Source organism: Jaculus jaculus, chromosome 1 (genome assembly GCF_020740685.1).
Source record: "Jaculus jaculus isolate mJacJac1 chromosome 1, mJacJac1.mat.Y.cur, whole genome shotgun sequence".
Lineage (NCBI taxonomy): Eukaryota > Metazoa > Chordata > Mammalia > Rodentia > Dipodidae > Jaculus > Jaculus jaculus.
Window position 1 is genome coordinate 137,059,341 of NC_059102.1, and position 15,485 is coordinate 137,074,825.

The window sequence follows — 15,485 nt, forward strand, 5'->3', positions numbered from 1 at the left end:
CTTTCCCCTTTCCTGCAAAAGTGGGTCCCCTAGCATGCCTCAACCACTCCCTCGATGCATTGCCCTCCACATGGCTGTTTCATCAACTTTATCAGGACTTGCCCTGCATGGCTTTCCTAGTGCTAGGAACAAAGTTGCTTGTGAGCCTCTGTCTTCTATTATTTCATGAACATAGTAGACATCTATTATCACATGAATACAATTCCAGTTATTATTTTCTTGGCAGAGAGTGTGAACCAAATTAAATCATTCTACCAGTTGTAGTTTCACTGCATATAGAAGTTTGTATAATCATTGTTTCATTATCAAATTCCATTATACATCTATGATGATTAAGGAAAAAATTATCCCCATTTTTTACAAAGTATAGCTGAGGCTCAGGAAGTTATCTTCATTTAATAGACAGCATAGCTGAGGCTCAGTTCAGAGATGTAAGATATTATTACTTTCTTAAAAATATTCCCTTATTATTCAATTTCTAGAGACCATTGAAAAACCTCTACGTTTTCATTTTGGGGAGAAAAGAAAGTGCAATAATGTCTATAAATGTGCTGATATTAATAGTCCTTCTTACTAATTGCATATCAGCCAAGCTTTAAAATGTAGTTAACACTAAAACTTAATATGTGTATTGCATATATGCATTATGTATTATATATTAACTACACAATACACATAGGAACTATTAAAACACATATTTATGTGTGTATATACACACTGTATGTATATGAAATTTATTTAAAATTCATAACTGAGAATCTGTCAATGAACTGTGAAAAGTCCACAAGCTTTGTGTCTGTCATTGTGAAAGCTATGTTATTCATTGAAACAGACAATACTATCCACAAAAACTGAAGACATAGTTAGTTTCAGGGAAAAGAAGGCCTTATCACTAAGATATTCTCATGGAAGGGCTGGAGAGGAATTGTAAAGTTGTAGAAACACTATGTGCTAAATCTGCTTCTATCAGTATTCAATTTCAACAAAACATAAACTTAAAATATCGATGCCAATTCCCCTGAAAATATATAGAACAGACATATATATGAACACACACACACACACACACACAGAGAGAGAGAGAGACAGAGACAGAGAGAGAGAGAAGTACTATTTGCATATAATTTATGATGAGGATTCAGGATGTTTCCTGAGGCAATAGAACCCATTCATCTATCCCTTGCTTCATCCATCCATTTAATATTTTGAGCATTGACTCCATACCACATTTAGTAAAATCACCAAAGCCCCTAAAGGAAAAAATATATATGAAGAAATCAATAGACACAATATAGTAGAAGGACAGAAGAGAGACATGTCTATTAGCTGAAACAGAGTAGAGAAAGCTACCAAAATCAAGATCAAGACTGTAGGAAAAGTCTTGAAAGGAGAATATTTCGTAACATGAGCTTTGGAGGACATGTTTATGTTGAGCATCATAGATTGAGGACATGGAGAAAAAGAGAGATCCATGTCATGGGAAGCAGCCTGTTTAATAAAAACTACAGACATTTGAGAAATACTCTTTGCTTCTAACTTAGCCTAATCTTTATGCTCTAAGCCAGCTATTTCTCAGGTTAAGTAATCCCTTCATCACAGAGTATAAGTGTAACATGAAATAACATGAAATAAAACATACAGCTGTGGCTAAATCTTTTAAATATTCAGAATGTAGAATATACTGCTGCAACATGTGACTCAGCATGTAAAGCAGGTTCTGTCAACCCTAAAACAACAACAACAAAGAACAGACAAACAAGCAAACAAAGTAAACACATCTTTAGGTTTAAGAAAGTAAGACCTATACTTGTTGGGAGCTATGAACCAAACCTCAGCCATGTTAACAGAACCTGCCATATAGCAAATCAAGTTTCTACTTCCTCACCTAATATTCAACTACCAGAAAAAAAGGGATCATATGCTTGACTGAATACTCCCCCATGCTGCCTATAGCTAATGAAGAAACAAAGGCATTGCGGCTTAACCAGTAACTCTGTGATCTTTGGCCTGATTACGTCCCTTTCCCCCTACAACCTTATATAAACCTACATGTAAGAATAAACTCTCGAGGCCTTGACAGACACCTAGCATGGTCTCCTTCTTGTGTCTGTTTGCCTTCTCCCATTCAGGTTAACTTCCCCTCGGGTCCTTGTTCAACGCCCCGCTGGCCAGGGCATACACTGAATATATTTTAACTTGCATTTATAAGCCAGGTATGGTATTATAAACCAGTAGTGCCAGATAGTACAGAGAATAAGACAGGAAAATTCTCCCCTGTCTGAGGTATAGTCTCAACACAGTTTGAACTCATGGTGATCCTCCAAGTGCTAGGAGTAAAGGTGTGAGCCACCATGTCTGATTTAGGAAGATCTTTTAAATTCAGGACATAAAGCTCAGTTTTTAGGTTCAGGTATTCTATCCCAGTTAGGATAAAATAAGAAAGGGGCTTAATTTTCATTTATAAAACAAGCTTTCAGAAAAAAAAAAAAAAGACCTTTTAGGTTCTACTTATATTTCTTGTTTGATTAGAAGAAGTACAATCCACACTTTCTGAAGTTTTTCCTTTCCTCAAAATTCACCAACCCACAATTCTCTATTTTTATCTTAAAATTCCTTGCTCAACTGCCAAAAGAAGCTCACAAGTTTCTCTTGTATAAGGAGATCTTTTCTCTTATGCTCAATGTTTGATCCTCCCATTCTCAGGCTCAGCACCAGGAATGGGCCTCAAATCAATTTAAAAATCATTATGTATTCTCTGCACTTGGCTTTAGTGGAGCTCAAAAATATTTCAGGATTTTACAGTGGTAATTAGACCTATCACTTTAGACAAATGCCACATAATTTGTCCACTTCTGTAGCAAATCTTGCTTCTGGGAAGGAGGGCAAATATTTAAGAATGAAATGAGACTGATGCTCACATGAATTGAAAAACAACTGGTTTAAATCTTTAAAATGAGTTCTCTGGTTCTTTCTCATTAGTCAATATTACAGAGTTATGTGCCAAAACTCTGAGCTAGTCTTTGAATCTCAACAACTACTCCTGCTCTCCTTCGTTATTAATACTGATTTACATGACATGAACCTTCAGATTGATAATTGCTAAGGTTCCTATCACACTAATTCCCACCTTGGGAATTATGACAGCAGCATGCTGCAATCTGACTCATGCTTATTTCCCTTTTCACTTAAGTAAAATGGGAATTTCCTTTAAGCTGGAAAAACTGAGTATATAAACAGGACTTTGGGAAACGGTAAATAAAGACAGAAGAGAAAATAAATTCTCCAACAAGCAGTAATCAAAGAAGTTAAACATTATCTTTTGGACAACTCAGAAGCACAAACAGAATGCCATTCCCTTTTAGAAGAACCAAAAGAATGCAACATGAAGGAAAACATCAATGAATTAAATAGAAATCATTTCTCCTCACATCTTTCTCCAAATTCTCATAGAAGCAGCCTATATTAGACGGGATCTAGAATTTCCTGTGGCTTACGTAGTGACAAAAACATAAAAATAAAAAAAAAAATCAACCAATGAAATAAGATTTCTGACTAAGTTCTCCGATTCTCCACCATGGTGTTTGAAAACCCATGTTTTTCCTCAATGTTCTGGTAATAACAACTGCAATATTGATAATTAATAGTAGTAAACAGCAGCAACATCCCCTTGGCAACAAAACTACATATATTCTGTACTAATTATATATGGTTGTAAAATGTATGGATACATCATAAATATTAACTGTAATATATTAATACTGACATATATTAATGATCAAATGAGGAAACATGGGTTTTATAATTTATAGAATTATTTCTAGAAATGGGAACACAGCCAAAGCCACTATATGTCCCGTGGAGTATGGAGTATTTACAGGGTAGCCTTTAACATCAACGCTAGCTGACCATGATCACTAGTATGTGTCAATGTTCATGTAGCATTTATTATGCTGGGGTTTTGCTAACCTTTGTCCCTGTTCCTGGGAGAGAGTCTGTGAATCTGGAATATTCATAGTGGGGTCCCCAGAATACACTTAAATTCATGTTAACCTTGTGTCTCATTGTCAGCCCCAAAATAGATTTAGAATGGAGGTAGCCCAGCCCCTAAGTTCTCTCTAGTCTTTCAAATTTACTCCACTGGCTTCCAAAGTAAGCAAGAGCATCTGGTTAACAGCCCAATGAAAAACTCTATTCTCTAGAAATTTCTCCTGTAGGCAGTCTCCTTACAGGAGTCCCACAGCTTTGCCTATACTCAGTAGTGCGAGCCCTGAGTTCAAGTGAAGCAGTATCTAGTGCCTCCCAGAGCTCAAAACCAAAGCCAGGTATGCTCTTCTGGGATTCTAGGACTCTTGGCCCCTAAGGAGGTGAAGGAGTTAGAACAGCTTACCCAATAGTGAATGCACGATATGGCACATCCTCAAAGGCAGAGTGGCCTTGAGAATATTCTGTGGCAGAACCCATCATCCACTGACCTAGACATGTTCAGTAGCCTGTGCACTGGGACAGCTATTTCCTATCACGTTAACTGCCACCACTGAGAGCAGTGGCTTCAGGGAAAGCTACACCAGCACCCTGTGTTTAGCCCATCTCTGACTGACGCTGGGGTCCATAGTCAAAGCCTACCATCCACAGTGCTTCACTTGTGAGATTTGTGACTGCTTCCTGGAGGAGCACTCCATCATCGTGGGCCACCAGGACAGTACACTCAGAAGCTCCATCATTGGGAGACCTATAATGCCCTGAAACTTGGCTGTTATGGGACCAGGTGAGTGATGGCTCTGCACAAGAACTCCCACATGAAATATGAAAGTGAAGGCCATGGTATGCCCCTGCCCACTGGAGTGTATGACAATAGATGCTTTCCTCCAAAGTGCCCTAGTGCTTGAGCCCAGACCTGAGCAAGGAGAACATGTCTATTCCCCACCCTGAGCAATTCACATTAGACCAATCCTTGACTCCACACAGCCTGGCCCTACCTCCATTCCAAACACCTCCCTGTCATCTCCAGTGTCCTGATCTAGAGCACCAGCATGGACTAGAAGTGCTGAGGCCCAGAATTGGGCTTCAGCCTTTGCCTACCCTGAAGGGATAACCCATGGTTCTGAGATTTCCAACACAAGGGCACTAGGTTAGTGTTCCTGCTTTCACTGTTTCACCCATGCCCTTGGCTATGAGTGGACTATGCAATCTCCTTGCTATGGGTGAAAGAAGTCCTCATGCATTGGAAGCCTGGCCCAAGAAGCCTGGAAACACACCCTGTTCTGTACTGCCAGGTTGTGACAGCTACAGATTAAATGAATAATAATAATAACAGGATAGAGAGATGGTTTAGTGGTTAAAACAGTTTCTGGCAAAGCCAAATGACCCAAGTTCAATTCCTTGTACTCATGTAAAACTAGATGTACAAGGTGGCATATGCATCTAGAGTTTGTTTGAAGTGATTAGAGGCCCTAGAGTATGCAATTTCTCTGTGTGTGTGTGTATATTAGATAGATAGATAGATAGATAGATAGATAGATAGATAGAGATAGATAGATACTTTTATATACATATATTCTATATTTCTATATGTGTATATATATATATATGCATGCAGATATATATAATCTACTCTGCCTCTATCTCTCAAATAAGTAAATTAATTAAATGTTTTATTTTAAATAATGCAAAAGAAATGTAGAATGGAGCTGGTCATTCCAAAAAAACTATCCGGTGATTCCCAATGCTCCAAGCATACTTCCTGTTGGTGATATGCATTGATGTGCCTGGAGGATGGCCTGGGTCTGGTGATGCCAATTAGAACTTGTTGTACAGACTTCTTCATTTGTCTAGTTCCTACTCGTATGCCTGATGCTATGCCTCTAATCATGACTCCAGTGTGTTGCTGAGTTAGGTGAGATAGTCTATCATCTTATTGGACATGATGGGGTAGTGGTGAACTCAGTTTGGAACCAGTTGGCCAGAATCTTGGGTTTACTGAGTGGGACCCCCTAAGTACTGAGGCAGTCTTGCACACCATGCTGGGCACCAAAGAAGCCCATGTAAACTCTCAGTAGTTAGCGTCAGTAGACATTAGGCATTTTTTTCTAAGATTTTTAAAACAAACTAACCTAGGTTAATGATCAAACAATTCCATGAAGTATTTGCTATTTTTTAAATATTTTTATTTATTTATTTGAGAGTGATAGAGGGAGAAAGAGGCAGATAGACAGAGAGAGAGAGAGAGAGAGAGAGAGGAGAGAGAGAGAATGGGAGCGCCAGAGTCTCCAGCTGCTGCAAATGAACTCCAGACTCATGTACCCCTTTGTGCATCTGGCTAACGTGGGTCCTGGTGAATCGAGCCTCAAACCGGAGTCCTTAGGATTCACAGGCAACCACTTAAGCACTAAGTCATCTCTCCAGTTAAAATGTTTGCTATATTGCTCATATTACAAATGAAGAAAAAATATAGCACATAAAGATTGTTTGCTTTCAGGTCACACAGTCTGCAAGTGGTAGGATTCAAACCCAGGCAGTCTGGCTTCAGAGGCAGGAAAAATGAATACTGAATGCCACATTATGCCACTAAACCAGAATGCTGTCAAGTCTCTTCTCTATGAATAAATTAAAAGTTTGTAGAACTACAGCTGAATACTCTAAGACTCAGAATCCAGTGTCCATTGGCCTAGTAGTACAGATCCTGATCCTAAGACAGGTATTTTAGCTTTCTGTTCATCATGTTTTCCAGTTCTGCTGATGGGATAATTGGTTTAGTGCACAATTCCCAGAAGTAACCAGTCTTATCCAAGAGAAAGATAATGGATTTTTGAGAAAGGCAGACAGGTTTGAATATTGACCCCCACTTATGCATCTGACACATTATATAGTTAGCCCAACCTATAATTCATTGATATACAAGGTAGAAAGGTGAATAAGTTAAAGAATTAATGTGGAGAGATGGCTTAGTGGTTAAGTTGCTTGACTGCAAAGTCAAAGGACACAGGTTTAGATCCCCAGGGCCGATGAAAGTGAGATGCACAAGGTGGCGCATGCATCTGGAGTTCACTTGCAGTGGCTAGTGGCCCTGGCATGACCATCTTTAAATGCCTCTCTCTCTTCCTCTTAAATAAATAAAGAGAAAAAAAAAAGAGTTAATGGGCAGTAGGATATCCTTACTGGGGAAGAACTGAGATTTTCTTTTCTGATACAATAAATTGAGGGACATATCTCAATTGCCATCCATGCATCATTTATTTGGATTCACAAATTTGCATGGGAGTATGGGGTCCCCTGAGATATTTACAAATACAATGAGCAGGCATGGAGGAAATACCCTGGAAACCCAGAACTCACAGAAAAGATCTATTGGTATTCTCATAAATAAATGTCCCTTCTCTTTACCAGAAAAGAAAGACTGTGGGGAGGGAAATCATTATGGGAGAATCTAGAGGTAATGTGATCTGAAGGTGGGCATAGAGGTGAGGTGCTGCCAAGAGTATTGTGACTCTTAATTAAACCTGCACTTGCCAAGGCATGCTGTTAGCCTGTGAGATCACTGGGAAGGAAAGGTCTGTGCCTGTCAGCTATGAGATGTCACATTAACAGCACCATCTTGCTGTGTGTTCCTCTCTAACTCAAAATAACAGAGGGAAGGAGGCTGTTCCCTTTTCTCTTTCCAACAAGGCAAGAGCTTGAAATCATCAGGAGCCTGTGAAACCAGAATTTACACATTAGCAATGTGAGGGCACCAGGTTTGTGGATTCAAGACTTGGTTATCAATGACTTTACCTGGACTTTAGTGAGGACTTTTGGCATTGAATAAGATGATTCATGAGATTGTGGAAGGAGATTCTAGTGGAAATTCTGTGAAACATCTGTTCTTTCTGGTAATAATTTGGTTTCCTGTTTTGACATTCAGACATTAATTTTTAAGTACGCTATTATTACATTTCTCAGTAGTTATTGCCCTGATGTGTTCTTGCTACATTTTGCCTTTAAGGTCTTTAGATCTGCTAATCCTATGTCTGGGTCTTCAGATGCTCTAATTTTTTCCTGCTTATCTGTGTGCCTCCAAACTTCAGCTCTTTCATCCCCTGTCCTTGCTGTAGCAATGTAACATGAGGCCTCTGGAAAGAGAATTCAGTAGGGTATTGGAGAAGCATGCTGTTAGTTGCTATTAATGCCCCATAATTTGCCCTGCTCAGTACTGAGCTTTGTCACATCTGGGTAGATCACCCAAACTGAAGCAATGAGATTTCAACAAGCCAGAGGCCTAACTGACATTCTAATTCAAAATAATTTCTGTGATTGGCCCATCACATCTACTCCTGTGCTCTAGCCTCAAACATGTCCTGATATATGTATTTCTATAGTCATGCACATATGGCCACTGAACATTTGTAGTTTAAATTAAATTGAGATGTGTGAGTGTGAAACACATGATGGATTTTGAATAATTAGTACAAACAAATTAATGCAAACTACTATGATAATGTTATGTTGATTTTATATTCAGTTAATATTTTAAATATATTGTGTTAATGAAATATTACTCAATTGTTTTATTCTATTTCTTTTTATTTTATTTTTTAATGTATGAAAATACCATTATGAAACCTAATTCTTTGTGTGTTAATAAAACATTAAAGTTTTTTAAAGGAAGCTAAAAATCACTTATAATTACATATAACTGCTCTGTGTGATTTGCCTAATGTTTTTAATAAAGAGTATTGTTAAGTGACTGCCTTAAAATGTAATCCTGGGCATTTTTCCCTTCTGACATAGTAGGAGATCAGTCCAATTCCCTAGTGTGATGTGAAGAATTTTCTTCCTAGTTATCATTCTATGCTGTTGAAGCACAGAATTCCTGATAGACATTCAAACGGCCCCTTCTCTACTTGCTTCAGACATGTGCTCATGCCCATCTCTCTAGCTGGAAAGCCCTTTCTCCCCAGGGTACCACCTCAGTTTAGGGATCAGCATATTTCTCTTTATGTGTTCTTTGCATACCTTGTCCATGCCCAAAGCTCAGTGCTAGAGATCATCTTAAAATATGTAGTGTCTCTCTGTTCACTCAGTTGTTTAGTGTGAGGTAGAGAATTTACTGTGCTCATGAATAGGTACTTACTTCCTAGACTAGTGTTTAGCACCTATATGTTGTAAAGGTTTTGAGGTATAACCAACATTTTTAAAAATTAATTAATTAATTATTTGAGAGCAATATACAGAGAAAGAGGCAGATAGAGAGAGAGAATGGGTGCTCCAGGGCCTCTAGCCACTGCAAATGAACTCCAGATGCTTGCACCCCCTTGTGCATCTGACTAAAGTGGGTTCTGAGGAATCGAGCCTCGAACAGGGATCCTTAGGCTACACAGGCAAGCACCTAACCACTAAGCCATTTCTCCAGCCCTAACCAACAATATTTTGAATACACAGACAGAAGAATTATTTTTTATGCTTTCAGATGCATCCATAGAGCATATTTTATATACCAGTTAATCAATGAGAGGACAGATGTGTAATACTTCTTTAAGGACACTGCTAGAGTTTCAGATTGTTTAGAACCATATCCAAATTCCAGTATCTCAAAGGAGCAGGCAACAGGGTTTGCTTAGTAGTTCAAATAAAAAGTTTGTGTCAAATAAAAAGGTCATGGTGGTGTTGACCACATATGCACAACTAGAATTGTCCAAGATGCCTGATAAGGAACTCTTACTCAATGCTACTCTTATTCCTAGAGAATAAAATATCAAGGGAGGAAGGTATGTCCCCTAGGACCTGAGCCAACTGTATTTCATCAGAATAATCTGGCCATGAGTCTCTCTTTGCTTAGTATCACCAGGGCAGACTTGTATGTTTCTTGGTGAAAATGAGACAAAACCTACTGTTTGTAAATTCTGTTTCTTGTAGTAGGGCATAGTGCTTCAGTAACTGATTTTATACCTTCTCTTATGTAGAAAACTCTTTATATACACTGCTCCTCCACTTTACTTGGGCTTTATGGTAGTTTGAATATAAATATCCCCCATAGCCTCAGTGTTTGAACACGAGCTTCCTCAGTTACTGGTGCTGTTAGAGAAGTTTGTGGGACCTCTTGAAGTTAGAACTTAGTTAGAGGAAGTATGTCACTGTGGGCCAGACATCAAATTTAATAGCCCCTCCCCACTTGAACACTAAGCTCATTTTTTTCAATCCCTCCCTCTATTTAGAGACGTGATACCGGGCTGTCTGCTTCTGTCACTCTTTTCATTCCATGATGAAACCACCTTTTGAAACTATAAAACAAGAACAAATGATTTTCTTTTATAAGATGCCCCTGGACAGGTGTTTTGTCCCAGGAAAGGGAAGGTATATGATATAGAAAATTTCTGCTCCTGGTCTTCTTTTGCTTGATTTATGCATATATGATCCCTTTACCTAAGATGTAGTTTAGTTATTTTTGAACTCTTACTGAAACTATTCTACCTTCCAATCAAAATAAGTTGGTTCAACTGCCTCCAATTTCTTCCTCTTCTTATCTCGCATAAGCATTCATTACATTGATTGTTCTCTTTGACACTTCAATTTTGTCCTAATGCATGCTTGAGATATTGATTATATCACTGTGTTAGTGTTACTTAACCTTTCAAAAGATTATGCCACATGTCTTCAAATATATTGTATCCTCCCTGAGGACACATGCTGCAGTAAATGTCTTCATAGTCACCCCAGAGCCTTGTACAAAGGTCAATAAATTGCTGATGACAGATTGGCTAGAAATAAAAAGAAAATATGATAACACCAAAATATGGATTGGGTTAGTAAACTCAAATGATAACATTAAAAACCTTTACATTTTAATTAAATCAAAGTCTTGGTTGGTAAGAGGAAAGTAGATTTGGACTCATTCATACTTAATATTCACAATTCCTTTTAACTTCAATGTGTAATCCTTAACTAGATACCAGGATAAAGCAATTAAAGAAACAGCAACAGCAGAATTCTGGCATTGAAAGGGTTTAGAAATTTTGTTGGAATGGCATAAAATCAACACAAATAAACAAAGAAAGCATATAGTATGTTAGATGATATAAATGTTATGATGAAAAATAAGGCATAAAATGCCTGGAACAGATGCTACGGCTATGAATTTAAAATTTCACAATACACTCAATTTAGGTTTAAAACAGGTTCAATTTAGGTTCATTTATACAGGTTGAGCTCTGTTGAATTGCTGAAACTCTATGACTTTCTTACTGTACAATGGGTAAAAATGAACATAATAACATATTGCATGTTGAACTACAATGTACAAAATTATTGAGGCTGGAAAGATGACTTATCATTTAAAGTTTCTTGCTTACAAAGCATATCACTCAGGTTTAATTCCCAAGCCAGCTATATAAGCCAGTGGCACAATGTATGATGCTCATTTGCATAATCAAGTGGCCCTGGTGCACTCCCTCTACCTCAACCACCTATGTAAATTAATAAATACATTTTAAAAATTATTGACATGTTATAGCTATTCAGTAAGCTATACCAAGTGGATAACTTACGTAGAAGTGGCATCTTACACATATGGATAATTTCAATTGAATTGTCCTATGTCATTTTCATCCTAAAAGAACTAAGGAATGCTTCAAATGCCATCTTCTCTATAAAGTCAATTATAATGTTCTCCAATACAAACTAGGATCATTCTGTGCACATAAACTTTTTTTAGTTTTGTTTTGGGGATAGAGTCTCACTCTAGCCCAGACTGACATGGAATTCACTATGTAATTTCAGTCTGGCCTCAAACTCACAGCAATCTTCCTACATCTGCCTTCTGAGTGCTGGCATGAAAGGCATTCACTACCTTGCCCAGCTAACAAACTTCCATATACTTAACATTGTCTTACATGTGTGCATACTATCTCCTTATGAATGATATTATTTATTTATTTCTGAGGTAGGGTTTCCCTCTAGCCCAGGCTGACATGAAATTTACTCTATAGTCTCAGGGTGGCCTTGAACTCACAGCAATTCTCCTACTTCTACCTCCCAAGTTCTGGGATTAAAGGTATGTATCAACATACCTTTGAGGGAAGAATATCTAGTTATTGGAGTGTTTGTTTGGGTCATGTTCCTGGCTCACCATCTACATGCAATCCCATACAAAATTCTATAATACATACATTCAGCATAACTTTAAATAGAATTTATTCATTTGAAAGGAAGAGAAAGAGGAAGAGATAGAAAGAGAGAGAAAAAGAGAGAAGGAGCTCACCAGGACCTCCAGCCACTGCAAACAAACTCCAGACACATGTGCCACCTTAAGCATCTGGTTAATGTGGGTCCTAGGGAATAAAAGTTGGGTCCTTTGGCTTTGAGGTCAAGTGCTTTAACCACTAAGAAATCTCTCCAGCCCTTTTTCAAGTTTATTATTTCAACATTATCTTTAATGTTGTCTGCCTGTCATCCTGATGAATTCAGTGCAAGTTGTCATTATTTCTCTCCCCTGACCTCAGGTTCACCAGTACTTCTTAAACAGATCTCCATATTTGCACTACGTTTTTATTTCTGGGACAAAATACTCCACTAGAAACATCTTATGAGAAGAAAGGGTTTATTTCAGGCTTATAGCTTCAAGGGGAAGCTTCATCATGGTAAAAGAAGCTGTCTCATTTTATCACCCATCTGCAGCAAAGAGAAAAAGCACCAAGCACATGCTGGCCTGAACATGCAGTTGGCTACACTCAAGATCCACCTCCAGTGCACACCTACTCCAGCAGAGATCTACCTGTTGGGGACTAAGAGGGAAGCTTAAACAGAACACTTGAGGCTACAGGGGACCGTTGCATCCAAACCACCACAATAACTCGCATCAACGTATATCACTGCCGACACTGTCTTCTGTTACTACCTGCTATGGCAGAGGTGATGTTTAGCATCTGCTCATGCCATGCTTCCCTATGCTATCTTGGAGTTTGCCCTCAAGAATATAAGCCAAGATAACTAATTTTCATCCTATCAACTGCTATTGGCTAGGTGCTTTATTCCAGAAATTAGTTGGTACCTATAACAATAATCGAAATGAGATCAACATGATTTCAAAAGTTTCTATAGTCTTAATAGTCTCAGCATTTCTCAGAAGTCAAAAGTCTCTACTGAGAAGGAAGGAAAAAATTTTAATAGTAAGTACTTGTAAAATAAAACATAAATCACAAACTTCTAGTTTTTCTAGTTCCCTGTGGCCAGAGTACATATTCACGTTCCTAAAGGAGAGTAGGAGAACAGTAAGGAAAGACTGGAACAGGGTGAAAACCAGCAAAGAAAAGGTTAAAGCCTGCTGTGCCTTATATCTGGAGCAAGTGGTGGCATAATATGCTCCCTAACGAGCTTTAGAATCCCCTTTCCTGTGCTCCTGTCACTTTGCTGAAGCTTACATGTTTCCTCCTTTGTAAACCTCCACTGTGGCCTGTACCTTTCGCTGGCACCTCTAACAACTTGAAGTCTCCCTTGTAACTTATGTTTCACCTCATTCTGCCCCTGACCTCCACAGACTCATGGCCATCTCATGATGAAAAATGCTTTCAGTTTCACTTTAAAAGTCTGCATCGACATTCAGTCCCAAAAGGCTTCAAAAATCCAAAGTTCAAAATCTAAATTCTCATCTGAGAATCAAGGCAGTCTATTTGTCGCAAGCTTTGTAAAATAAAAACACAATAGTAAGTGAGAGGGCACAGCAAGTAAAGACTAGAACAGAGTCAGCTGGAAACCAGCTGAGCGAACATCAATACCTGCAGCTCAAGGTCTGGTATCTGGGATGTCTCATGAAATCCTTGAGGTCCGAAAGACTTGGGCAGCCCCTCACCTCAAAGTATGCTGTTTTCCTCCTTTCTCCTGAGCAGAATTCACCCAAAACCTTGGAATCTCTTCCATAGTCTTAGCACCTCTAACAACCCAAAGTCTTCATTGAAGCTTAGAGTTCATCTTCATAGCATTTTTAAGTTTCTTTTTTTTGTAATATTTTTGTTGACAACTTCCATAATTATAAACAATATCCCATGTTAATTCCTTCCCTCCACCCACTTTTCCTTTTGAAACTACATTCTCCATCAAATACCTTCCCTCTCTCAATCAGTCTCTCTTTTATTTTGATGTCATGATCTTTCCTTCCTATTATGATGGTCTTGTGTAGGTAGTGTCAGGCCCTGTAAGGTCATGAATATCCAGGCCATTTTGTGTCTGGAGGAGCATGTTGTAAGGAGTTCTACCCTTCCTTTGGCTTTACATTCTTTCTTCCATGGACCCTGAGCTGTGGAAGGTGTGATAGAGATATTTCAGTACTGAGCACTCTTCTGCCCCTTCTTTCCAGCACCATGATGACTTCTGAGTCATGCCAAGGTCACTGCCATCTGAAAAGAGAATGTTCTCTAGCAAAAAGTGAGAGTAATATTAATATGTGTGTATGAACGTTAAGAAAAGTGCTTAATGGGCAGTTTGGTGAGCATATTATATACTTTTAGCCAGATAGCAGCAGTTGTTACATGCCTAGGGCCCATGACTACCCCTGTTGTAGGTTTTCAGTATCAGGCATGTATTCCCTCCCATGGAGCAGCCTCTAGTCAAATTAGAGGGTGGTTGGTTTCCACCATAACGAACATGTCACTATTGTACCCGTTGGCTCATTTGGCCTGGCTGGCTAAATATAAGGCTTGCAGTGTCCACTGTTTGGTATTTTCCCCTCCCATTGAACTTCGTGCAGTGTGGCTTTTTCTAGATTTCTGTCAGTTGGTCTACATAGAGGAGGTTTTCAGCTTAGCTCCAGCAGGATTTCTGAGTGAACTTGCAGCCTAAGTACGTGGAGTCTTCAGCAACAGGGTCTTACCATCTATTCCCGGTGGGAAACCAAGAATCTCAGCAATGGCCTGTAGCATTTTGGGGGCATCAGGGACCTCCCTAGCTAACAACTTACTGAAAGGTATCCCATCCCTGGCATTGAAAATTTTCTAGTAACAATCTATGCTTCTAAATGTTCCATTGTCCAAAAAAGTAGGTTTCCTTATGACTTATTTAAATCCTCTTAGATATTGATTAGCCTTCCCTCCATCTTTCCTGACTCAATCTCTTCCCCTGACCTCACGTAGACCTTTTCACCCCCATTAGTCTGTTCTTCTACTTACATATATACAATACCTATATAACTTTTTAAGTTGCTTAATAGAGTCTGTTTGCAGAGTTTGGACTTTACCTCAAATGCTCTCATAATCCTTTGTGTAATCCATAACCCCCTACATCTTGAATTTTTTATTCTTCCAAAAGTGGGCATTGGTGACAAATTCTACTTCAACTTTGATAAAGTTTGACCTTAGACTACAGCCATAGAAGCAGCCGAGTGCTGACCTTGGCAATCAGAGACCTCCATCAGAATTCTCTCTTCAGACATTTTACTTTTCAAAAGACTAAAATCTCATTAGCTTGAGCTTACAGTCGGTTGTATCTTGACATAAGAGTACCCTTCTGATTGTTGGTGCAGAGCA